Here is a 26,877-nt window from a genome sequence, read left to right on the forward strand (position 1 = left end):
ACCAATTCAGACATTCTTCACAGAATTAGAAAATAAAATGTTTTAAAGTTTATATGAAACCAAAAAAGAGCCTGAATAACCAAGAAGATTCTCAATACAATGAACAAAGCTGGGGTGTCATGTTAACCTGGCTTCAAACTATACTACAGGGCTACAGTAACTAAAACAGCATGGTACTGGTACAAAAACAGACACATAGACAAATGAAACAGAATAGAGCCCAGAAATAGGACTACACACCTACAACCATCTGATTTTTTGACAAAGCTGACAGTATCAGTCAATGGGGAAATAACCTGCCATTCAGTAAATAAATGTTTCTGGGATAGATGGCTCGCCATTTGTGAAGATTGAAACTGGACTCCTACCTTATATCACACAAAAATCAAGTCAAGATGGATTAAAGACTTAAATGTAAAACTTGAAACTATAAAACCTCTGAAAGATAATCTAGGAAATGCCATTCTGGACATAGGACTTGCCAAGGATTTCAAAACAAAGACACCAAAAGCATTTGCAACAAAACTAAAAATTGACAAATGAGAGCCTATTAAACCAAAGACCTTCTGCACAGCAAAAGAAACTATCAACAGAGTAAACAGACAACCTACAGAATGGGAAAAATATTTGCAAATTATGCATCCAACAAAGATCTAATATACAGCATCTATAGGGAACTTAAACAAATTTATAAGCAAAAAACAATCCCATAAAAACATAGTCAAAGAACCTAAGCAGATGCTTTTCAAAAGAAGACATGCATATGGCCAAGAAGCATATTAAAAAAAATACTCAACATCACTAATCGTCAGAGAAATACAAATCCAAACCATGAGATACCATCTCACACCACTCAGAATGGCTACTATTAAAAAATCAAAAAATAAAAGATACTGCTTGAGTTCAGGAGAAAAGGGGATGCTTATTCACTGCTGGTGGGAGTGTACATTAATTCAGCCAATATGGAAAGCAATGTGGTATTTTCTCAAATAAATTAAAACAGAATTACTATTCGATTCAGCAATGCCATTATTGGGTATATACCCAAAGGAATATAAATTGTTCTACCATAGAGACATATGCACGCATATATTCATTGCAGCACTATTCACAATCGTAAAGCCATGGAATCAACCTAAATGTCCATCAGTAGTAGACACCATGAAATACAATGCAGCCATACAAAGGAATGAGACCATAATCTTTGCACTAACATGGATGGAACTGAGAGTCATTATGTAGAATGGAAACTAATGTAGAAATGGAAAACCAGATGTAGAAATGGAAAACCAAATGCAGAAATGGAAAACCAAATATATCATTTGTTCTAATTTATAAGTCAGAGCTTTTAAATAGCAAGACCACACAACAGAGACCAAAGAGAGAAACAACAGACACTGGGATCTAATTATGGTGGAGGATGGGAGGATGGAGAGGATCAGAATAAATATCTACCAGGTAATATGCTTATTACTTATGTGACAAAATAATCTGTGTATCAAACTCCCATGACACACAGCTTACCTATATAACAAATGTGGACTTGCACCCCTGAACCTAAAATAAAAATAAAAGAAAAACTTTCCCACCCTTTATCACCTCAGTTTTAAAGATATACTTTGTTATAAGTATTTAAGTTTTATCATGGCAAGAGTAAAAGTTAAAAAAAAACTTTCCCCACCCCGATCACCTCAGTTTTAAAGATATAATTTGTTATAAGTATTTAAGCTTTATCACGGAAGAAGAAGGTCTTCCAAAGACCTTCTGTTTTTGTTTGACCTAACTTTATCATGCAATCTTCCAACCATTTGATTTATTTTCAAATGTTTCTTTCAAGCACTTTGATATAATCAAGTACCCAGCTGGTAGGCACAAGGATTCTGGTGACTTGTCTAGTATGTCAGTGTCCACATGTTAACATTTGAAGTTAAACATCAATGTTTTATGACTTTATTAATGTCAACCTGTTCCTGAGGACCATATAAATCTAAAAGACTTGATAAACCCAAGTTTCTTTCATTCAGAAACTTAAGGACTATGCCATGAGCACCAAAGTATGGCTAGTGAAGCTGCCTTTTTAATGTTACCTCCCTCTCACTGCTCTACTCAGCCTTATGATTTTTATTAACATGTCTCCATAATCACGATATTTTCCTCACAATGAAATTAATAACACTTTTATTCAATTAATCTAAGTCAAAGAGAGCTTTACAAATAGGTACACATAAAATGCTTAAAATAAGTAATTAAGAATAAACACAAAATTTAGTTATTGCTCCCACATGGAAGAGATATAAAGTTGTTAAGACTACGGACTCTGGAATCATAAAATCTGGCTTGTGTCTCAGATCCACCTTCATATTAATGTGACCTGGAACACTTCAATTTGTGTTTCAGTTTCTTTATGTGTAAATTGGGAACACTGATAATAGCATCTTCATCATGGGATGGGTGTAGGGAATAAGTAAAATAATGCATGTCAAACGTTGAGAAGACTGCCTGGCTCATAGAAATAAATTTTAATCTAATAAATATTAACCATAACATATTTTGAGCTCTCTTTTAATATAGGACTTGGATTGCTGAGGTCATAAAATGATCTTGCAAATAAGGACTTCAGTAGCAAGGGAAGCTTTGGGATGTGACTAACCAGGAATTTTGGTTAAATGTGAAGATACTGTGTGAGTCATGTGTGCTAGTTAGTTTCCACTAGTCTGATTGGTCTAAATCACTGGCTTTCAATTAGTAGAATATTGACTTTCTTTGCAAAGTAAGTTAAAGGTGTAGTGTGATGCCAACCTAGTATTTTAAACACATCATATTACTGGAACATGCAAAAATGTTGCTCCCTGCCAGATTGCTGCTCTGTGTCAGACTTTAAATGGCTTTACTCAAATAGCGAAACAGTGAATACAATGTGACTAAATGAAGATCTTAACTAAATGTGAATATAACTTACTAATTTCAAGAGTCTTTCCAAAAACCTCTAGCATATTAAAGGAAAAACACTTTTTTTGTTATTCTTTTGATTTTCATCATCTACTAGACATCTCATATTGTGTCCAAAATGCCAAATCTCTAATATATTCTCCCATTGCTGCTAGAATGAGCATCCCTAAATACATATTTGTCCATTTTATTCTCCTGCTTAAAATTCTTCTGACTTTCCCTGTTTTTAAAAAGCCATTCAGGCCATGATTTCCAGACTTTCTTGCTTCTTGGGAGTCCATTCTTCAAAGCACTTCTCAGCCAAAATAAATATTGAGCAGTTTTATTTATTAAGTAGTTATGTTCCAACAACTTAACAGGTGTTGTGTTTGTGGTGTTTCACAGATACTGCTGTGTTTCCTTCTGAAATTTAATGTATCCTATGATACTCTTGATTGTTTTCTCTGGCATCCTGAGTTGTCTTGGTGCACAGTTCTGGAACTGTGGCATTATGGTTTATCTGTTCTTCCACCATCTGCTTGCATCTGCTCATGTTAAAAATCTACCTCCCCTCCCTTTAAGTCTTGGTCCAAAGCAAAAATTCTGTTTCCCCATACACAATTCTCAGATTCACTGGAGAATTTTATTCATCTATGATTTTGCTCATTCCAACTCCCCTGCCTGACCTACCATTTCCTGTTCCTGTCCACCTTAAGAACATCAGCAAAGTTTACGTCTAATATCACCTCCTTTATTAATATTTACTTCCCTTTATCTCTGCCAGGTAGAGTGACTTCTTTATGTTTGCATTATATTATGTACAGACTTCTATCATAGCAGCTAATTATTTTATTTGAACTATTTCTTTACGGGTTTTTTTCTCATCTAGACTGTAGGCCCCTTATCAAGAAGTAAAATCACACCTAACCTGTCTTTATGTTTCTAATATTTTACAGAGAACCTGGTGATTTAAAAACTCTCTGACCAATGAAAAAAGGAATTTCTGCTATTCAGTGCTGCTAGTCATGATCCACTAGGACAGTTTAGAAAGAGGCAATTTATAGCTATGATTTCAAGTTTCAGAGTTTTCATGTGGAACTTTTAAGGATTATTTATAATTAATGAATTCAGTATTTTAACTATAACTTCCTACAATATTATAAACTTCATTTCCTCACCAGTAGGTATTGGTCTTATTTAAAACATGAATTTTCCTATCAAAACTTGTTTCATCTTATATAAAAAGTTTATCTCTTCTCAGGCTGAAATTTTACAACTTATAAAAAAACCTTGTAAACTTTGGGAAGAAGGTTTTGTTCAATATTCATTTTAACTTTTGCAAATTTTAAAACATTTACTGATCAAACAGGTGAGCAATATATTAATATGTATGTGACAAAAATTAATTAGTATGTATTAATTTATTAATATGAACAAGATCCTGCAAATATTAAATTAAATACCTAAAATTTTTTTTAAGTATATTGCTCTATAAAAGAAAATGTCTTGGGTATGTCCCAGTGAACCACTTGACTCTTACAGATATGGGCAAGAAATGAGATCATTTAAACTTCTCTTCCAGTGTTATAACTATTCTACTGAGATGTAATAGCTTCTTTTGTTTCCATAGGGATACTGGATTTTCTCAATGATTTTTTCCAATTTAGCAGCTAATTCAATTGCCATTATACAGTTTCTTCTGCCCAAGACTCTTGAGAGTGTTTGTCTCCTGAAGCTACTGACTCTTACATCATCACAGAGTATGAATTACTAACAATTCATCACATATTTAATAACAACAGTGCTTTCATCTCGTGTACCTTAAAAATACCTTTTTCAGTAATGCGAAAAACACCCTTGTGAGATAGAAATGTTTTCCTGTGTTGTATTTATTTCAGAAATGAACGAGTGCTGGCCCAGAGGTACAATTAAGGTCACAGAAGCCACTGGTGCACTAAGGCATGAAATTCCCAAACTGGCAACGTCAACAACCTTGTTTTAAACATTCAGTCATATGAGTTATATTATATGTGTTTGAAGGGAAAAAATGGTAGAGAATAAGACTTCTTCTCCTAACAGAACATCATTATTTTTTTTAAATCGAAGCTTTATTCCAATACCTTTATGGGCATTAGAAGGAGGGAAATGATATTTGACAGCCATCTTATTTGTGCTAATCACTGTATTAGATGTTTTACAATAATATCTTGTTAGATTTAGCCAAAGGTTGTGTAAGATGGCTATCTTTGTTTTTATTTTACAAGACAGAAGAAGGTTACCGTCTACTGAAGGTCACACAGCTATTATGTGGCAGATTTGAATCAGGGTGATCTCTGAAGCCCATACTCTCCCTAACTAAAAATATTTCCTTCTGCATGTTGCTCTATATAAGAATTGAGGAGTGTGTAAAATTATGGGATATATCTAATTTTAAGAAAATGACATACTAAAACCTAAAACTACAATTATTAAAAAAAATAAATTTAACTAAAATGCTTAATGTAACCCACCTTACAGTTTACCTAAACTGGCTTAATGTTCCTCTCAGCTTGACTAAACTTTAGACAGGTTTCTTTAACTATAGGCCTCCATCTCCTCTTTTGTTAAAGCATTGACAAGAACATTTTCAACTATATATTTTTTCTCTGCCAGTTTTAAACGTATGTAAATATCCTCAGCCTCTTGCAATTTTACAACCTAAGAGTGTCTTTCCAGAGGGCCTGGGAGTCAGCCCTTTGAAATGTAATCATCTAGGAAGAGAGTGCTTCTATCTCTCAGTATCTGTGGGAGGGAGAAACCTATCTTCTGTGGACACACATTAGCAAACACAGATGGCCTAAGCCCAGAGAAAACCATTTGTAAACTCAAGAATAACTCAATGTACTCAACACATTTCATTTATCAACTACCCCATTAATGTCTTCCAGAACTTTTTTGCTAGGTCACCCCAGAGCTTAAAAACTCTCCAGATCTTTTCTTGGTATGGAGCTGGATCTGGGTATCGAGAATTGCTCTGTGCTCTCTCCTTTATTGCTGACAATAATATCGGAATAAAATTGACTTCTGTCTGCTGATCTTGTCTACTGCAACTTTTTTTCTTTTATATAGTAATGCCATTTTCAGGAATGTATTCGAGAAATGTGCCTGTGAGAATGCTCATATTAAATAACACTGAATTATATTTTGCATTTCTTTATGGCTAGTAAATATACTTGTAAACAAATTGTATTTATTTTTATTTTCATGAAAATGGTATTTGATACGTTTAAATAAAATAATGTTTAAGTACTATTGTTTATGTTTTTTCTACTGTCATTTTAAGAACCTTACATTTAGTCACAGCAGCATTTTCTTTTCGGCTATTTTTATGCTTTGCTGATTTGAATGGATTGATATCAGATTCAAATCCATATGTAAATCTGTGCATTGTGTATCTATGACCATTCCTTTATACTGATGAAAATCATTTGAAGTTATTAGAGTTCTAATGTGCTGATTTCAATATAAACTAAAAATTAAAATATTCTAATGTAGACCCCAATTTTTGTATCTTAGTGAAGAGACTTTTTAGGTCCAAATAAAAATGTAATAAGGAATGGAAAGATTTTTTGAAGGCTTATTATCACATTTTGAAAAACTATTTGTGAGAATACACTTGATTTTCATCAATGTTGAATTCTTTTTGCAGACTGATACATTATTATAGTATCATAATAGTATAATACTTTACATTATAAAATAGAAATTAAACATTAAACTCCAAATAAAATTAATTTTCAGTAAAAATCTTTCATATCAATCAATATTCTCCAGCCTCTCTTTTAATAAAACTATCCAGATTCTGTTAATTATCCTAAAATCACAATGTGATAGAATATGGTTATAATTTCAAAATTTGGATTCTTTTTTTTTAATTTTTATGTCTTTTTGCATATAAAAATACTTCTCTCTCCTTTATTCCTTCTATCATTTCCAAGGTTGTTACTATTTTGGGCTCTCACAGGTGTCAAAGGTAACTCTAGAGATTGATCATGTGCCTTTGAGATGGAGGCAGTATTCACGTTAGTTGTGGTCTGAAGGCTGTTATTAGAATATATTCTCTTCCATGAAATGTTCTACCCAACTGTTGGGATGTCTTTGAAAAGAAATTCAATAATCTCATTTCCTCCTGAATACTATCCAATAATTTCCCATGTATCTCAAAATTAAAGCCAAATACTAACCCAAGACCCCACTTGATCTAACTCTTAACTACCTCCTCCACCTTGCATTAGTTTGCTAGGGTTACCATAAAAAATTACTGCAGACAGAGTAGCTTAAGCAACATAACCTTACCACAGGTCTAGAGTCCAGAAGTATGAGATCAAAATGTCAGCAGGGTTATTTTTTCTAAAGCCTCTCCTTGGCTTGTAGATTTCTGTCTTTTTCCTGTACCTTTTTGTGCCCAAATCTCCTCCTATGAGGACACCAGTCGTATTGTATTATGGCCCACTCTAATGACCTCATTTTAACTTAATTACTTTAAAAAATCCTATTGCCAAAACAGTCATATTCGGAGAGACTAGGAGTTAGGACTTCAACAAATGAATTTTGAGGGGTCACGATTAGCCCAAAACACATCATGTTCCCTAAACTTTCTCTGCTTGGATCACGATTTTTTGGTTTTACTGGAGTTCTTGTTACTGAAAAATGCCACCTCAAGGCTTTTGCTATTTCTTGTCTTGCCTGAAATGGTATTCCCTACCTAGTTCTTTGCTAACTTAAACTTTCACTTCATTCAGAGATACTATATCCTCTCTGAAGTAATCCTCCTGACTTGAACATAAATTCTCTGTTACCCCTACTTTCTCAAGATTTCTTCACACCACCTGACAGACTGTTGTTTATGTGTTAGTTTGTTAGTTGTCTGTCTACCATGCTCCCACACCTTAGAATATAAGATCTGTTTTATACTGTCTGCTGTGTTTACTGCTACTGTGTTTTGTATCTTTTAAGTGGTCTTGATATGCTGTTGCTGAAAGAATGAATTTCTTCTAGGTGTGAATGAAATTGAGTAGGGCTACAGATCACCTAAGAATGCAGACACAGAAAGGGTGAATCCTGGATGGTCTGGATGAAGAATATTCAAAGTCTTATGGTGATCAGGTTGGATTTACCCAAACAATCATCTAGAGAACCATGAAATCAACCTACTGTGACTTTTTTAGCATTCTAGAGGCCCCAATCTTTCTTTAGTGAGAACCATAATCCCAAGGACACTGGATATCCTTCTGATTGTAAAATAATTTTGCTATAGGCAAAACACATATCTATGAATTGTTAAATTCTAAGTCAGACTATAAGTAATTACTCAATTTTCTTATTTTAATAAAGATTCAGAATGTATCTGTTTAACCAAAAACAGTTATATCATAAAATCTTTTAAAAATGGACCCTTTTATTGGTTTCATCCTGTGATTGATTTGATGGCCAAAAGTTGTAAAGTACAGCTAAATTTGGGAGCCAAGTTATTAATAATTAAAGACTGATTTTGATCTTTGACAAAGAGTCAAAGATGGACTTATTTAATTACTATGAAATCTGTGGTTTTATGCAGTTATTTCACAAAACTTAGGATATTTAATGACAGATTTAAATAAGTGAAATCATTTCCTTACTAAAATACTTATCTTAGTTCAGCATATTTTCTGCCAGCTCTTTCTAAGTGAGTTTGAAAACTCGGGAGTTTCATGTGGACTATGATTCATATTTTTAAATCATGAAATATATTTTCTTCATTTCAGAATGCAATTTTCCTAAGATAAGAAGTTGGATTCCTTCTAATAGAAGAATGTAATTGCTGACTGATAAGATTATAAATTCACAGATAAAAGATTCAGGATATATTTAATAAAACAGAAGAATAATAAAAACATAATAGGAACCTATCTTAGTTGAAGCAGATTATTCCAAATATGCTGTGAATTTCTTAGAAAGGTTATGTATGCAGTAAAATACCTCAGAACATGAAACAGTTTGGAGCCTTTTAGATATACCAGAGAAAAATTGTCTGAGGAGCATGTGGTATAGATCAGTTATGACAGTTAAAAAGTCCCTATTAAAGTATTTTAAAAGTATATCATATTTTAATATGATAAAGTTATTTGAGTAGAATTTAAATACAAAACATTTTATATAAACATAGCCCATGTGTATCCACAGTAATGTTCTTTGGCTTCAAATGAAAGACCAACAAATGAGAAAAAAACTAGTGTTGATTTAGAGCAGACATCTTGTCAGCAGTTGATTTTAAAGATAGCTTTTCATGAGTAAAATTAGTACTTTTAGTGCAGCAGTGACTTTTTTCCCAAGGCCAAGATTCCGTTTACAGAGTTCCATGACTGATTCCTAAGATTTAGTTCTCTTGTCATGATATATATATATAATTTTTTTAAAAATTTATTTGATTTATTTTTAGATGGAGTCTTGCTCTGTCACCCAGGCTGGAGTACAGTGGCATGATCTTGGCTCACTGCAACTTCTGCCTCCCGAGTTCAAGTGATTCTCCTGCCTCGGCTTCCTGAGTATCTGGGATTACAGGTATGTACCACCACACATGGCTGAATTTTGTATTTTAGTAGAGGTGGGGTTTCACCATGTTGGTCAGGCTGGTCTTGAACTTCTGACCTAGTTATCAGCCCACCTTGGCCTCCCAAAGTGCTGAGATTACAGATGTGAGCTACTGCGCATGGCCCAAGCTTTACTGAGATGTAATTCACACATTATACAATTTCAAGTGTATAATCCAAAGGATTTTATGTTCATATATATAACCATCACCACAGACAATTTTACAACTTTTTCATCACCTCAAAAAGAAATATCTTTGATTTTGTTTTATGATACCTCAGCCTTTCTCCTACAGTTGTCCTAAAGTGTGGATGAAGAAAGAACCTTTACAGTTTGGTAAATTCTTTACTCCAGTTACTTACCTTCTCCCCAGTCTGAGACAAAGTGTGTTTATAATTGAAACAAAAACAAAAACAAATAACCCTATGTCATAACTGCAGTACAACAAATGACAAATAGTCTGGATATATGAGCAATTTGAGAACCAGTGTATTCACATTCACTTCCAGAACACATGGGTCTCTGCATCTATGTAAATGTGAAATATCTTGTGTTTTCTCTCTGGGAGGGCACTAAATTGTGTTGAATTCTATCCTTGAATCTAAAGAAATATTGAGTCATTTTCATGACAATTCATCGAATCTTTGTGTGAAATCCAAATTATCTTGCCACTAAAACAACATTCCTGTTCTATCTTTCACATAACTTTAGTATTGTCTTCCAAGACCTCATCATTTCTTTTTCCATCATAAAATGAATTACAAGCAATTTCCACAGAATTAGTTGTTCTTCAGATATAACCATATTTTAATGGCCTATGGGTAAAATTTTTTAATAAACGTCCCTCTTGGGTACTTCTACTTTATGTGAGTATAAAATATCCCAAGAAGGCTTAAAGACTCTTGTGTTAAAGAATCTTTTAAATATTCTTGGGCATAGAACACTTTATTCAAACAATGTATATTAGCATACAATGGAACGCAGTTTAGAAAAAATACTGTGTAATTATTCTCCTGTTTCTTGACTTCTACATTGTTTGGGAGGAATGCATTTTTTGTATAGAATGTTCTCATGCTTTGGGTTATATTATAAGGATAGATTTCTTATGACCGAAGTAATAGATCAAAATAATACATACTTTTAGACGTTCTGTGTAGGAGTTGCTCAATTTCTTCTGAAAGATTTCTCCTGGTTATAATGTATTTCAGAGTATTTCCTCTCTTGCACATTTGTTTACATTTGTATCATCATATTTTAAATCTTTGTTAACATGAGTGGAGAAATGGGGTATTTTATTTCATTTAAATTTATTTTATGAAATGTTTGAAGAAAACTATATAACTCATATCTTTTATTAACCCTAACATTTATACTTCCATATACATTTATTCAACTTGAAAACTATTTTTTCCTATGAAACCTCTTGTTTTAGTTAAAATAGTTATCATTTATTTTTGCTCTTTGCAACCAAAGAAGAGTATTAGTATCAAGTTTGGACAGAGTTCCCAATTAACATTTTATGATCTTTAAAAATAACTTTAAATTTTATTAGGAAGACTCAAAAGATGTGTAGAATATTTTAATGTAGCATAACTAAAAATTAATATTTTTAGGCCACAGTAAAATTTAAACAGATGTTATAATAGTTTCAAGTTGAATAAAAATATATGAATTTCAGAATTTGATTTTGGAACAATTAGTCAAAAATATCGAAAGGATCAAAATGTTTGGTCAAAACAGAGTCACAAGTCACTGTAATATTACATAATATTCATTTAACTAGAGTAATAATCTGAAGACTTTAAAAGCAGTGCAGAGGCCGGGCGCGGTGGCTCAAGCCTGTAATCCCAGCACTTTGGGAGGCCGAGACGGGTGGATCACGAGGTCAAGAGATCGAGACCGTTCTGGTCAACATGGTGAAACCCCGTCTCTACTAATACAAAAAATTAGCTGGGCATGGTGGCGCGTGCCTGTAATCCCAGCTACTCAGGAGGCTGAGGCAGGAGAATTGCCTGAACCCAGGAGGCGGAGGTTGCGGTGAGCCGTGATCGCGCCATTGCACTCCAGCCTGGGTAACGAGCGAAACTTCGCCTCAAAAAAAAAAAAAAAAAAAAAAAAAAGCAGTGCAGAAATGTACATGGATTACAATCTTAATCCTTCAAAAGCTAAATTGTCTTAAGTAATCCAAAACCCAAGAAAGACAATTCAGGAATTACCTTGATAAAATATAATATTTTTGTTTAGGCCAGTTACTAGAAAGTAAAGAAAAGCCTTATGCAGTTATTGTTTCTGTTTACAGGAAGCTAATTTAGGTAACCTGAAAGTCAAAACTGTTGATAAAGGTACTTGAATTATACTAGACACAGGAAGAATGTGTCTAAGATTATGAGAGTGCACTGTATTATAGAGGAATGTAAACAAGAAAACGAGTATCTTGAGCAGGGAAATACACAGCTCTAATAACAGCATGGGATGTTTTCTGGTTACATGGAACAATTTTGACACATAAAGAACAACCAAGTGTATAGAATCTAATTATACTGGAGGAAAGAATTGCTTTTCTAGATCTTTGAAATAAGCCTTTCAGCATCAGGCCACTAAGACAAGAGTTAGAAATGGAAAAATAAGTTACAAAAGTTGAGAAAAAAAAGGTTGAAAGAGAGAGTTTTCACCCCAGCCAAAGAAAAAAAAATAGCGTTTAAGGGGAGAAAGAATAGAATGCCATTGTGTTGTGTATGCCTGTGATTATTTATAACCTGCAAATCACGTGCACTGAGATACAGCAAAAGTTGAACTTCTGAGCTATAAATCTGAGAAATTTCAAAAGGAAAACTTTACCTGAAGAAATGAAATTATCATTTTTTAAAAGGCATTTTAAATTTGAAACTAGAAAAATTAAATACATCTCAACAAGAAATGTGGTAGAAATAGAAACTGTCTGTAGATTAGAATGTGGCACTGAAGAAATAGATTTTAAAATAAAAAATCAAAACCTGTTGGCAAGTTTATTAAGAGCAGATCAATATTTCAAGAAAACCTTGCTTTTAGTATATAAGACTAGGCCCTGGTCCTGTAACCGTGCATCCTTGCCACCAATGTTTAATATTTAACAAAACACATAAATAATTTCTTTTTAATTTCAGCTTATTGAAGCACACATAAAGCTTCTTTTATAATGCCCATCCTTTACAAATCTTCTTTGACTTGTTTAGACCTTTTGTATTTTCTTAATCCACAAGTCATTCATTAAAAAAAAATCTTTTTAATTATTAATTTTATCTTAGGACAAAAATTTACTACATAAGATTATTTCTCATAAAAAATTATTTTTTCTTAAATGTATATTTTGATTAGTAGAGCTAAATATATTTTTATCTTGTTTGACATGACCAATACATTTAATTAAGTTCTATTTGTTAATTTAACATAATTTTAAGATTTTAAATTACATAAAAGCTTAATAAACATTTATTTCATTTATAATTACCCATTTTATTTAGCTTTCTAACAATTACACCTAGATTACTTATGAAAATTGAGTATTTACACAGAGCTAATCATTATTTTAAGTTACTCTTTTATAAACAAATGTTACAACCTATTAATATCAAGTGTTTACCTAAGTAAAAATTTTAAAGTTAAATGCATAGGTATATTGTCAGTAACTCAGAAAATACAACTCTTTTTATTAAATCAGCAATATCAAATTAATTGTTTTTATCAAAGAACTGCATAAACAAAGACCATTTTCTTTTAGTCTGAGTTTATAACTTCATGACCTTAAAACATCTAGCAGAGGCAAATACAAAATGGTTTGACCAGTAAAGACAGGTAAAAATATACATTCACTACTATAAAAACGTTTCTAATTTTATCAGCAATCTTAAAACCAGTTAATTTATCAAAGATGTATTTAACGTATATAAGCAAAAAAAATAAAAAAACACATTTGAATTAATTACTATACATTTGACATGAGCACTTATTTATCTAAATATATTCCTTAAAAGATTTCTGGCTGACTATGCCAGATTTTATCATGTAGTCACAACATCCGACATAATACATGTTCATGTGGATAAATATATTAAACACATACACATACACATAAGTGAAGATCTTATAGCTTTTACTTTAGACTTTTAGTTATGAGATACGAAAACATATAAACTCATTGGTTTATAAAAGACAGTAGGATCCAAATTATTTTTCTGACAAAATGAGATGAGGTTTACCTTTAAGATTTTTAAAACTAGGTAATTTTATAAAGGCTGTGAACCAAATTTAGGGCACAGCAATTTGAATTACCAATTGGACAAAGAATAGTTAACTTAGAAAATGTGACTGCATGCCAAGAAGATAAGAGATACTCTAACAAGGTCTACATAGTATTTTCTTAGTCTCATATCTTTGTCCTTGAAGATAAGAATGATGCCATTTCTTTGGGAGGGTATCTTTCTCATGGAAATATTTTCTTTTGCTTTTAAGAAACAGCATAAATGTCAAATAATTTTTTTATATCTGCTGGTTTTCAATTGTTTTTACTTAAATAGTCTATGCCAAAATAGCTTAAGAATTTTGGAAACAGAGAATTTAGCTTAAGAAGGATAAAGAGAAGGAACTGTAGGAAGAGGAAGAGGAAATCTCCAAAGAGGAAGACAATACTATCTCACCTAGCTTTGAGACAGTATTTAGTAGCAAGGTAAATTTTGAGTCCTGAATCTTGTTGGTTTGTTTTTTCTTTTCTTTTTTTTTTTTTAAAAAGTCTCAGTGTATCAATTGAGATGTTAGTTTTATTTGGAGTGTATGAGTTTTTAGCCATGGCCTTTTAGCATAGTTTTAAGAACGTCAGACTGTTTGAATGAACATGTTACCAACTGGAGTCACAGAAAATATTTTGGCATGTGTTTGCATTTTGAAAGTCCAATTATAAATAAATTTATCAAAGTGATTTAGTTTAATTTCAAATAAACAAAAGCCAATTGAATGCAAGTGCTGAATATGCAAAAATTAAATAAACACAAACATGGATGGAAAACAAAGTACATACTAAGAAGGATAATAAGCTACTTTCTTCAACCCAAGTAAAAAAAAGTCCTTTCACTGACACCCCAACCCAAAGGGAAAAATCCCTTCAGGCATACCTGAAGCCGAGATATGCCACAAGGAAAAGAGTCATCCCCATCAGGAGACCTGTCAACCAAGGAGGAAAATACCTCTCTTAAACATGAAAGGTTAGACACCTCCCTAACCAAATCCCCCCCCAAAAATGGGAACAGAACTCAAAAAAAAATGGGAAGTCTGGTCCAAGAGAGATTCACTAGTGGGAAAAAAGACAACTCAGGAAAACAGGAAGGGATCAAGGGGCCAAATATAGGTAATGCATTCTATAGTTCTTCACAGTGATTTCTCCTGAGGTGACTCAGCTTTGGAACTGTACTTCTGACACCAAGTATGTTTAAGTCAAATAAAATATAAATTTTTTTTTTTGAGTCAGAGTTTCGCTCTTGTCCCTCAGGATGGAGTGCAATGGTGCGATCTCGGCTCTCTGCAACCTCCACCTCCTGGGTTCAAGCGATTCTCCTGCCTCATCCTCCCTAGGAGCTAGGATTACAGGTGTGGGCCACCATATTCAGCTAATTTTGTATTATTAGTAGAGATGGGGTTTCACCATGTTGGCCAGGCTGGTCTCGAACTCCTGACCTCAGGTGTTCCTCCTACCTCAGTCTCCCAAAGTGCTGAGATTAGAGGATTGAGTCACTGCACCCTGCTGAGACAAATTTTTAAATTTAAAATGTTTTGTCTGGGAAGCAAGAATTGTAATTTGGGGAGTACACATAGATTGGGTGGTCTTTAGCATGTCTGAAGAACAAAGAGAAGGTTAGCGGGATTACAGAAAAAAGAAGTATTGCATATTGTCTTGAAAGTTAATTGGCACCAGTTAAGTTTTGAGGAGCTGGCAAGCTTCTATTGATGAGTGATAACAGTGTGTAAAACTAGTCTTAAGAATTACAGCAGGCTGGACGCGGTGGCTCATGCCTGTAATCCCTGCACTTTGGGAGGCCGAGGCAGATAGATCATCTGAGGTCAGGAGTTCAAGACCAGCCTGGCCAACATGGTGTAAAAATACAAAAACCAACCAGGTGTGGTGGTGGGCGCCTGTAATTCTAGCTACTTAGGAGGCTGAGGCAGGAGAATCGATTGAATCGGGAAGGGGAAGGTTGCAGTGGGCTTAGATTCTGCCATTGCACTCCAGCCTGTGCAACAAGAGTGAAACTCCGTCCACTAGACCGACTCCACCTTCAAAAAAAAAAAAAAAAAAAAGAGTCACAACAGATTGTTTCAGTAGCTTTTAAATAAAACTGGTTTCAATTACAACAGGCAGCTTCAGCAGCTGGGTTTGTGGAAAATGTAATTCTAGGAGTAGGTGCTATGTGCCCTAAGTGTTTTATTCCCCTGGTCTCGTTGGTGGCATTGGCGGCCACTGTGGGGACACCAGCTGTAGCAGGGGAGGCACAGCCAGTGCTGTGCACTCCACAGGGCCAGTGGGGGCTGGCAATAGGTGATCCCAGCTGGAGCACCAAGCGCTACTGAGTTGGTGGGGCAGGAGCCTGCACTCCTGGGCATCTCTGCACTCCGGGATCCCAAGAAGTCCACTTCCTCCACAGGCTCAGAAGTGCCTGCTCCTGCTTCCCACCTCTCCCTGCTCCCTGGCACTCTATCTGGTGCAGAGCAAAATTGTGCCTGAGCCCAGGCACTGCAGCAACCCAGCCAGGTATGTGCATGCTCAGGGCAGCACTGACAGGCTGGCCCCCTCGTGCCTTCGCTCCCTCCAGATTTTGGGTGCCAACAAGAGTGGGAAGAAAGTTGGGGAGCTGAAGGTCAGGGCAGCTGAAGTCAGCTTAGCACAGACCTACAGGTGCCCTACAGCACAGAGACCTTGAGTGTCAGGAACCTCATGTTAATGGTGACAGGAGGCAGATAGGCTCCTAGGCGGGAAGGGGTGGGTCCCCAGTGAAACCCCACCTTCAAGCCAGGGATGGCCTGAAGCCTGGGGCTGCCAATTCCACGTGAAGTCCAGGACCCAGAGTGAGAAATTCATTGATGCCTTTCGGCCAATGGGATGGTGCTTTATTCAGGCACACCCATGACCGCCCATGGACCAATCATGGGCACGCACTTCCACTAAACCCCGGGACTCAAACACTCTTCGGAATGACCTGCCATGACCTGCTGATGGAAAGGAGCTACCCACTTAGCTCAAGAACAGGTCTCTTGAGAGCTGTTCTGTCACTCAGTAAAGCTCCTCTCTGCCTTGTTCACCCCTAGTTGTCCATGTAACCTCATTTTTCCGGGATGCAGGACAAGAACTCAGGACCCACCAAACAGCCAGAGCAAAAGGAGCCGTAACTACGTTCCTGGCCAGCTCATCAAGCTGCAGATGGTGACACACTCCTGGACTGCGGGAGTAAAGAGTAGTGACCCTCTTGGGGGTCCAGACCTTGGGATTCCCCTAGCCAGAGATGCTGTAACACTATAGGCCTCCTGCTATCTGGGCTGGGCAGCCACTGCCCCACATGACAGGAAGCAGTGGCGGAGCTGGGGCAGCCTAGGGTGGTGGAGTTGAAAGTGCTGTAACACAAATGGGCTGCAACATACTCCCCAACCCCCTCTCGCCACACTGTGGGCTATAAGAAGAGAAGAGCTGCAGCCCTACTGGGGGCCCAGACTTAAGGGCTCCTAAGCCTGGGCTGTGACAAGCTGAAGCACCCTCTTGGGGCCTCTGCGGTTCCTAGCATCTCAAGGCTTTCAGGCGCCACCATGTTTCCCAGTGCCAGCAGCAGAAGCTGCTTGTGGTATGCCTGGTTCAGCTACAGCCTCCCACACAGCCAGTGCCTATGTCTGCTCCTGGAGCTGCTCATCCAGCCCAGCTGATGCAGCTGGCTGTGCCCAGTGGCCAGACCCTGGACTTGCTGGCTCACAAACCCCTTGCCACTCAGCTTTTCTTTTAGTTTGCATTTCTCTAACCAGCTTTTGTCTGTTTTTAAGATTATTATATTTTTAGATATATGTTTCTAAAGAGACGTCATTGTATCGTGGTGTTTTAAAATCCAAATCCTATTTCTTTTTTAATAGAGACAGTAATGTTATCCTTGACTTAGTTTTTTCCACTTAATTATCGTATTTTCTCTAATGTTGCCTTCTTATTTTTGTTGTTGTTGTCGTTATTTGTTTTTCTCTTTTGCTGGTGGACTAGGATTTATTATCTATTGAAACAATTTGGTAGTTCAAAATTTCTATCTTTGTTTATCCTGACTCATTTTTAGAAACATTTTTCTGCTTACCTAATTATTACATTAAAATCTGTGCACTCATTTTACCTATACTTTATAGAAAAAAATAATTTTACATTTAATCCACTTAAAATGAGGTTAAAATGAGGTTTTATGAAGCCTTTTACATAAAACTACATTTGGGTTTCTTTTTTTGTATTTTAATTTTAAGTTATCTTGTGTATATATATTTTTCAAATTTAATCATTTCTATATTAAAGAAGGCAGTTTAAGTGATTTTTTAAAGTGTTTACACTAGGAACATAGTTACTGTGTATATTACTATGATTGTCGGGGGGCTTTTCTAATCACAATTTGCAGGCTGTGTTTTCTCTTTAATATACATGTGATTGTATTATGTGAATAACACTTTAATTAATCAAGTTATTCTAGTGTAGAAGCTGTCCAATAGTGGCTTCTCCTTCCATCAGCTAAAATAGGTTCCTAGTGCTATGTCAGGGAGTGAAGCCATTGCTCTGAGTGTTGGCTGCCTCTCTGAGAAACATCATCAACATTTGACTCAGTAACTGCATCATGTCTTTCCCATGATGGTGATTGGGAGTACAATAGATTCTCTAGCACAGCAGTCCCCAATCTTTTTGCCACCAAGGACTGGTTTTGTGGAAGAAAATTTTTTCACGAACCCAGGTGTGGTGGGAAAGGATGATTTGGGGATGATTCCGGTGCATTACATTTATTGTGAACATTATTTTTATTATTATTACATTGTAATATATAATGACATAATTATACAATGCACCATAATGTGGAATCAGTGGGAGCCCTGAGCTCATTTTCCTGCAACTAGACAGTCTCATTTGGAGGTGATGGAAGACAGTGATAGATTATCAAACATCAGATTTTCATAAAGAGCAAGTAATCTAGATCCCTTATATGTGCAGTTCACTATAGGGTTCATGCTTCTAGGAAAAACTAGTGCTGCTGCTTATATGACAAGAGGCAGGACTCAGGTGGTAATGCAAGTGAGGGGGAGAGCCTGTAAATACAGATGAAGTAATGTAAGTGATGGGAAGCTGCTGTAAATGCAGATAACCTTTGCTCACTGGTCTGCCACTCGCCTCCTGCTATGTGGCCCAGTTCCTTGGAGTCTGCAGCCAGGTACTGATCCAGGGCCCAGGGGTTAGGGATGCCTGCTCTAGCTGACAGGTGAGTCTGAAGAAATGTAGTTACCATTCTTTAGTATTTGCATATACACTCCTGTTTTGAAATTAGTCAGGAGAAAGAAGTAGATGGGGGTAGAGGACATAGCTGGAGGAGGCAGGTGAAATAAATGAATAAAAAGACTAGATGGAGGGATTTGTTTAAATATGCACATTGATTTTTTTTTTTTTAATAGGGGTGTTCTCTTTCTCCTCCCACAGGAATCTTGAGTTTTTGAATCAGGCTTCCCCCCAGTGTAACTTTTTTGTTTAGGATTGTCTTGTTTAGCTTCCTGGATTGTGGCAACAATGGTTTTTTTGCCTGCCTTTTTGATGCTTTGTCAGCTGCCTTTTCAGCTGCCAGAGAAGCCTGTTTCTGTTTTTCATGGTCTCCATTGTTAAAAACCTTTTGAGCTATTTCCAGGAGTTGGGAATTATTCATTCCAATGAATCCCTCAAGTTTTTGTAACTTTCTCTGATTATCAGGAACTGCCTGGGCCACAGAGGCCAAATTAATAGCATGGCTATTTTTAGGAGCTGCTGGATCAAATGGGGTGTAAATTCCACAGGCTTCCTGGAGGTGTTTCAAAAACACTCCAGGTGACTCATTGGGCCCCTGGACAACTCTTAGACAGATTCATGGGTTTTTGAGTGGCTCCTTTAATACCTGCAAAGAGAGACCAGTGGAAATCATTCAAAGCTCTACTCCTCCCTGAGGTATATGGGTCCTAGTTAGGCCGAGCAGAAAGAAAAACGTCCTCTAGGAGGTCCTGGGCTCCCTCCTCCGGCATACTGGCTGAACCAAGGAAAAACTTTCTGGCCTTCCTTCAAATATGGTCCCTTTCCTCCAATGTAAAAAGGGTCAGGAGAAGCTGTTGACAATCATCCCAGGTGGGCTGGTGAGTCCGGAGTATGGTCTCAACCAGTGAGGTTAGGACCTGACGTTTCTCTGCGAAAGGTGGTTTCTGAGCCTTTCATTTGTACAAGTCAGAGGTAGAAAAGGGAGCATAGACTAGTTGCTGCCAAGTGGGGGTGGTGCCTCTCTTTTGACCCAGCAATCCCATTACTGGGCATATATCCAAAGGATTATAAATCGTTCTACTATAAGAACACATGCACACGAATGTTCATTGCAGCACAGTTTACAATAGCAAAGACCTGGAACCAACCCAAATGCCCATCAATGATAGACTGGACAGGAAAAATGTGGCACATATACACCATGGAATATTATGCAGCCATTAAAAAGGAGGAGTTCACGTCCTTTGTAGGGACATGGATGAACCTGGAAACCATCATTCTCAGCAAACTGACACAAGAACACAAAACCAAACACCACGTGTTCTCACTCATAGGAGGGTGTTGAACAAGGAGAACACATGGACACAGGGAGGGGAGCACTATACATGGGGGTCTGTTGTGGGAGAGTGGGGGGGACAGCGTGGGGGGGAGTTGGGGAGGGATAGCATGGGGAGAAATGCCAGATATGGGTGAGGGGGAGGGAGGCAGCAAATCACACTGCCATAAATGCACCTATGCAACAACTTTGCATGTTTTTCACATGTACCCCAAAACCTAAAATGCAATTAAAAAAAATAAATAAATAAATAAAATAAATAAATAAAAATAAAAATAAATAAATAAATAAATAAAAAATAAAAAGAAAAAAAAAAAAAAAAGAAGAAGTGGGGCAGCCGCCTCTGGTTCATAGCCAGGAGGTGACTGGTGGGGAGGGAGCTGGGGGCTGGGGCAAAGGAGAGGTCCGGCTCAGATCAATGGGGTGGGTGTTTTGGATCCACCAGGGATCTATGAAACTGTCACACCAATCACTGGGGCTTGGACCATGGCAATCCAATTGCCAGCAACTCTTATGATGTCAAAAACCCCAGAGGGGGTTGTTCCATATGGAACTCCACATAACAACACCTAATTTGTTTTTCACAGAAAAGGCAGGACTGAGACAGCAAGCCCAAATGGCTGATGAGAGATTTTACTTCCTGAGATAGGAAGTCTGTACTGATGACCTTGAAGAAGTTTTCACCCAAATGTCTTGAGCAATAAGGACGATGGGACATACAAATTTAAATGTTAGAGACAAACAGGACAACAGACATGAGACATGCAAACTCAAATGTTAGGTACAAAACAGGACAACTGACATTGGGGTAGATAAGATAAATTATTATGGCAGTTTTTCAAGGACAAACAAGGGAAAGGGGGTCTTGTATTGCGATCACTCAGATGCTGCCTGTCTGTGCCCCTTGTGGGGACTTAGGTGCCTCTTGGCATAAACAGCTTGGTATAAACCCCCGATTAGGATCTGGCATGGCCTGATGCTGTCTTTAAGATGTATGAGGTCACCACGGAACCACAGGTTACGGCCCACTTGGACTCTGTAGCTTTCGCCGTGGAGCCACAGACTGGATCCTTAGACGCAAGCCTCTAAGGTTCCCATGTACTCACACATGCACACACACACACACACTCAGAGGTTATGACAGTTTTGGCACTTTTTGTAAACCAGTCAGGATCCCAGAGAAATTTCCTTTCCCTCAGAAATTTCTCAAACCAGTCAGAAATTAGAACACAGAGAAATTTCTCAAATCAGTCAGGAATCAGAATACAGGAGTCAATCCTGGTGTCCCAGGCAACTGACTGACTGATTGACTCTTTAATGAATGACCCTTGCTCGGGTGTGCCTCCAGAAATAACCCGGTCAGGCCTGACTTACCTTCTCTGTGGAGCAGAACTGATGACTCGGAAGAATAATTTGGTGGGGCGTGCTGGGGGTCTCCTCTGGAAAGGGGTGCCTGTGGGGCCCTGGAACATCTCAGGTGGCAGCTCTCCTATAGTTCGCCTCCACCTGGGGGAGCCCAGATCGAGTCTGGTCCACACCCAGTGGGGTAATAAATCTAGCTGGGGCCACCAAATGTTATAACTGAGCAAGTTGTTAGAAAAGCACCACACTCTGAAATCTGACTGTGAGTCCTTTATTGCCAGTGACCAAGAGTCAGCTCACACATCTCTCAGCCCGAAGGAAGTGGATTGATTCCTTTTCATACCTTGCTTAAGAAAGGTGAGGGGGGGAGCCTAGCTGAAGCAGAATTTTACAGAAGCAGAACAAGCAAGTTAGGGGAGGAGGCTGGTAACTAGGGGGCAGGTGGCTCCCATGATTGTTGATTAACTAAGGAGAGTATACACAAGCAGTTCCCATGATTGCTGGTTACCAAGCGGGTATTCACAATAGCGAGTGGGCTTGTCAAGCAGGATATGGTTCCAATGGTTATATGTTTCTATAGTTCTAAGTACACATGACCCAGCACAGGAACATGACCCAGATATACACTCGAAGGAGAAATGGTGGGAGGGGTGAGGCAGAGGTTAAGATGGAGTCTGTCTGACTCAGCAAAATGGAGTCTGTCTGGCTAACACAGGGTAGGTTAGAACATTAAATCCATCCTGCAGATGTATTTTAATTGGTCCATATAACGGTTTATTTTTAATGGTAAAATAAACCTAGCAACATAAAGTTACCATTATTATAATTTTTAGTATACTCTTCAGTGGCATTAAGTATGTTCATATTGCTGTGCAACCACATTACTATCTAACTCCAGAACCTTCTCATCATCCCAAATTAAAATTTACTCATTAAATAATAATTTCCCATCTCTCTCCCCAGACCCTGGTAACCACTATCTACTTTTTGTCTCTGTGAATTTGACTGCTCTAGGTACCTCACATGAGTGGAATCATGAAATATTTGTTCTTTTGTGCTTGGCTTATTTCACTTCAAATAATGCTTTCACAAGGTTCATACATATTGTGGTATATATCAGAACTTTCTTCTGTTTTAATACTGAATAATACTCCATTGTATGTATATGTCGTATTTTGTATGTTTATTCATCTGTTCATGGATATTTGGGTTGTTGCTACCTTTTGGTTATTTTGTGAATAATTTTGTTCTGAACATTGGTCTGCAAATATCTCTTCAAGTCTCTGCCTCTGCTTTCATTTCTTCTGAGTATGTACCTACAGGCAAAATTATTAGATCAATGATAATTCTATTAGATCAATTGAGGAGAATCTACAAACTGTTTTCCACAGTGGTTGCACCCTTTTACATTTTTTTGTTTTCCAGCAATGTATGAGGATTCCAATTTTTTACCTTTTGGAAATGGAGTTTCTTTCTTGTTGCCCAGGCTGGAGTGCAATGGTGTGATGTCAGCTCACTGCAACCTCCACCTCTCGGGTTTAAGCAATTCTCCTGCTTCAGTCTCCCAAGTAGCTGTAATCACAGGTGCCCATCAACATGCCCAGCTAATTTTTGTATTTTTAGTAGAGATGGGGTTTCACCATGTTGGCCAGGCTGATCTTGAACAGGTGATCCACCCACCTCCACCTGCCAAAAGTGCTAGGATTACAGGCATGAGCCACCATGCCCTGCCCCACTGTGGTTTTAATTTGCATTTCTATATAGTGTTTTGAGACATATTGAAAAGGTAGTCAATATTGAAATACCTAGAGAATTTACATGGAAACCTTGAATTCCAGCTTTCTTGAAAAACTAGAAGGTGTGATAATATATATTTCTACTTTCAGCCATGAAACAGAGAAGTGGTAGCCCTTGTTAGAAGGACACGTATTCTCAGACCAGGTATTTACTTTCCATTTTGCCCCAAGTCACCCTATATGGCCCATTCATTTATGTTATTTGCATACCCACATAAATAGTAATTTTGCAGTCTTTGTCATTTAGTCATCCCAGACAACATTTGTTTTCATCTGGGATTAGTCCATAAATATTCTGATATTTAGTTGCTATGCTGTGACAATAATTGGTACAGGTCATAAAAAGTAACTTAGCATGCTGAGTGAAATTATAATATTTCAGTTGTTATTGCCATTTTAGATCAATAAACATAAAGTTTGTGGGCAGATTTTGACTCAGAATGTATCTTAAATTCAAATTATCCCCAGGAGTGTTCCTATTTTGAGTGTTTAAAAAATCTAATTAAATTAAAAAAACGGTTGGAAATTGCCTACAGTACTTGCACAAGAGGTTTCTGTAAAAAACAAGAAAAAGTAAATAGCTATTTTAATGGGAAAAACATACACCCGTGAAGTCTATTTTTCTTTTCTTTGACTGTAACAAGGCAGGTTAGGCTGGGGTCTATTGACAGCCACAAAAAACCAGTACCTCCACAGTGTCTGCTTGAATTCATTGAAACTTTTCCTTTCTGTTAAGGAAAGGAGAGAGATGAGATAATAATAGCAGTGATAAGATGCATTGTTTCCCTACATGGCCTGTTTTGAGCCCATTCAGAAGGAGGAATTAAAGGCAGAAATGTGTAGAGTAATTTTGGGAAAGTCAAAATTGCATTGGGAAAAAGGAAAACGTGTTGCACAGAACTAGGGATAGTATTTTTTGCTTCTCTGTACAGAAAACAACAATGCAGCCATAAACTTAAAAACATTTGTTAATGTTTGGTGATGGCCACCTTTGCATGAATATTATTGATTTTTCTCATGAGCACCCCCAATGTTGAGGCTTCTCCGAATAGCTTAGTGGGAAGAAGAATTGGATAAGCAGAAGACAGAGCCGGAGAACAAGATTAGAGCAGAGGCTGTGCAGTAACTATAGCTGAAAGAGTGATGCATTGATCCATCATATGAAAAACCTATCTGGGAACAGTCAGAAACAATAAGGACACTTTGGAGGGTTCTAATCTTCAAGAATATATTCTGAAGACTCTTGCCATTATTTTGAAAAGAAAGTAATCTACAAAGTTACTTGGAATTATTGGGTTACTAATTTGTATCAGTTAAAATGCCATCTGTTGCACATAACAAACAAGATTCTTTTTTTCAATGGGATTGAAACAGTGAGAAAAATGGTATATTGCATAACAGAAATCCAGGGCAAATACAATGTTAAGGCATAGTTCACATTTCTGCAATCATTTTGATTTTGCCTTTCTCACAGGGTGGCTATGCTAGGTCTGGTAGTGGGAACATGCAGTCATTCCAGGTACCATATTCAGCTGTGTTTCTGAGAAAAAAATAAGGGAAAATATGGACAGAGGCCCTCATAGAGTAGTCTTTGAATGTAATTGGCCAGAATTAGGTGAAATGCCCAACTGTGAGAACACAGTGATTGAGGAAATGAGAGTTTTGAGCTTTGGATATATCAGAATACCCTTCTAGGGTAAGGAGCAGAGGTCACCTTTCCCTCAGTCACATGGCATACAGAATTAACTTGAACAGAAAAGGAATTCAGACGTAGACAGATGAAATAGAAGTTTCTAAGACAATTAGCAGTGTCCATATTTCTTTAATTTTCCACTCTACCTCTCCCATTATTTCTAGATATTATTTTTTTGGGGTGTACTAGCATTTGTAAGCTGTCTTTGTTGCTATTTAGTATTGAAAATTATGGTGAGAATATGCATGCCAAAGTAAATAAAGGGGAATTTCTGAATGAGAGAGAGTTTGGGAGGTAGAAAAGAGTTACATGACCTTGCTGTAATGATTTAATTATTTATACAACTTTGCTATAGAATACTGCTTTAGATATTGGACTGGATGTAGCTGAGAATAGAAATCTGTAATTATTTCATTCTTTATTTTTTCAGTTCAATGCTTTCATATGAATAGCACTAATAATCTGTTAAGAACAGATCATATATCACCTACCTTTCCTTTGCATAACTCCTAACATGTTAAGTTCAATGTAAATTCATATTTATAGTCAATCTTATTTGACAGCATTATTTTTCTAAAAATTTACCTTAAACATATTTGTACATGTACAATGTATTTACTTTTTTTATGTTCTTAATTATTAAGAGAGCAAGTCCACACTCATTAAAAAGTTTACAAAAGAATTACAAACAACAATTTCTGAAATAGTTGGCTTTCCTTTTATGCAAATAGAATTAAGAAAATGTATAAGGTGATAATTTTTATTTAACTTTCACAATTTGTTCCAATAACTGAGATATCTATAGAGTAACATAGTTTAATTATACGTGTTTCCAGAGGAAACAGATTTTGAGATCAGTGTTGTGATCTCAAAACAGATGTGTCAGGCCAGGATTTGTGTTAAAGAAGATGTGACAGAAAGGCCTACTAATAGGTTCCATGCAAATATCAAGGCAAGGAAAATTGATTTTTCCCATTAGAAGGAATGCAAGAAAATTTGCTTGCTGCATTATAGGAGGTGTGGTTCTTGAGATAATGGTAAGGGAAACCCAAGAAACATTGTATTGAAAGCCTCAGAAACCACTGAGTGACCACTTACATTTGCTTGGTAATAGCAGTTGTTTGGGGGAAAATATACAATATAATTATTCTATTAACTCTAATCTGCTGTAAAATTTTTTGCAGAAAGTAGTAAGTATCTATGTTAACTTATAGTATTGGGGTAAGAGCAAAGATATGCAATTTATTGCTAGTTCATATTATGGATGATGCCTTAATTTCTTTCTTTCGTTTTTTTTTTGAGACAGAGTCTTGCTCTGTCAGCAGGCTGGAGTGCAGTGGTGCCATCTCAGCTCACTGCAACCTCTGCCTCCCCGGTTTAGACGGTTCTCCTGCCTCAGCCTTCCGAGTATCTGAGACTACAGGTGTGCGCCAATCACACCCAGCTAATTTTTGTATTTTTAGTTGGCCAGGATAGTCTCGATCTCTTGACCTCGTGATCCACCTGCCTTGGCCTCCCAAAGTGCTGGAATTACAGGCGTAAGCCACTGCATCTGGCACGCACAATGCCTTAATTTCAAGGGGGCTTGATTGAACTTCATTGCAGTACTTGAAAAAAAATTTTTCTGTAAATTATTCAA

General features: G+C 36.8%; 1 long non-coding RNA gene across 3 annotated transcripts in view; it reads left to right on the top strand.

Moving 5' to 3' along the window:
• Positions 1-26,877, top strand: part of LOC105711505 (uncharacterized) — a 163,235-nt gene that overhangs the window by 38,738 nt on the left and 97,620 nt on the right. For 2 of the 3 annotated variants that reach the window (XR_010336662.1, XR_010336660.1), the window contains one exon: positions 9,386-9,507. This is a non-coding gene — a long non-coding RNA (uncharacterized LOC105711505). Of the gene's footprint in view, positions 1-9,385; positions 9,508-16,899; positions 17,520-26,877 lie in introns of those variants that run through there. The other variant, XR_010336661.1, reaches the window with a different exon arrangement.

This window comes from Aotus nancymaae, unplaced genomic scaffold (genome assembly GCF_030222135.1).
Source record: "Aotus nancymaae isolate 86718 unplaced genomic scaffold, 86718_ANA_hifiasm-v0.15.2.pri h1tg000040l, whole genome shotgun sequence".
NCBI classification, from domain to species: Eukaryota; Metazoa; Chordata; class Mammalia; order Primates; family Aotidae; genus Aotus; species Aotus nancymaae.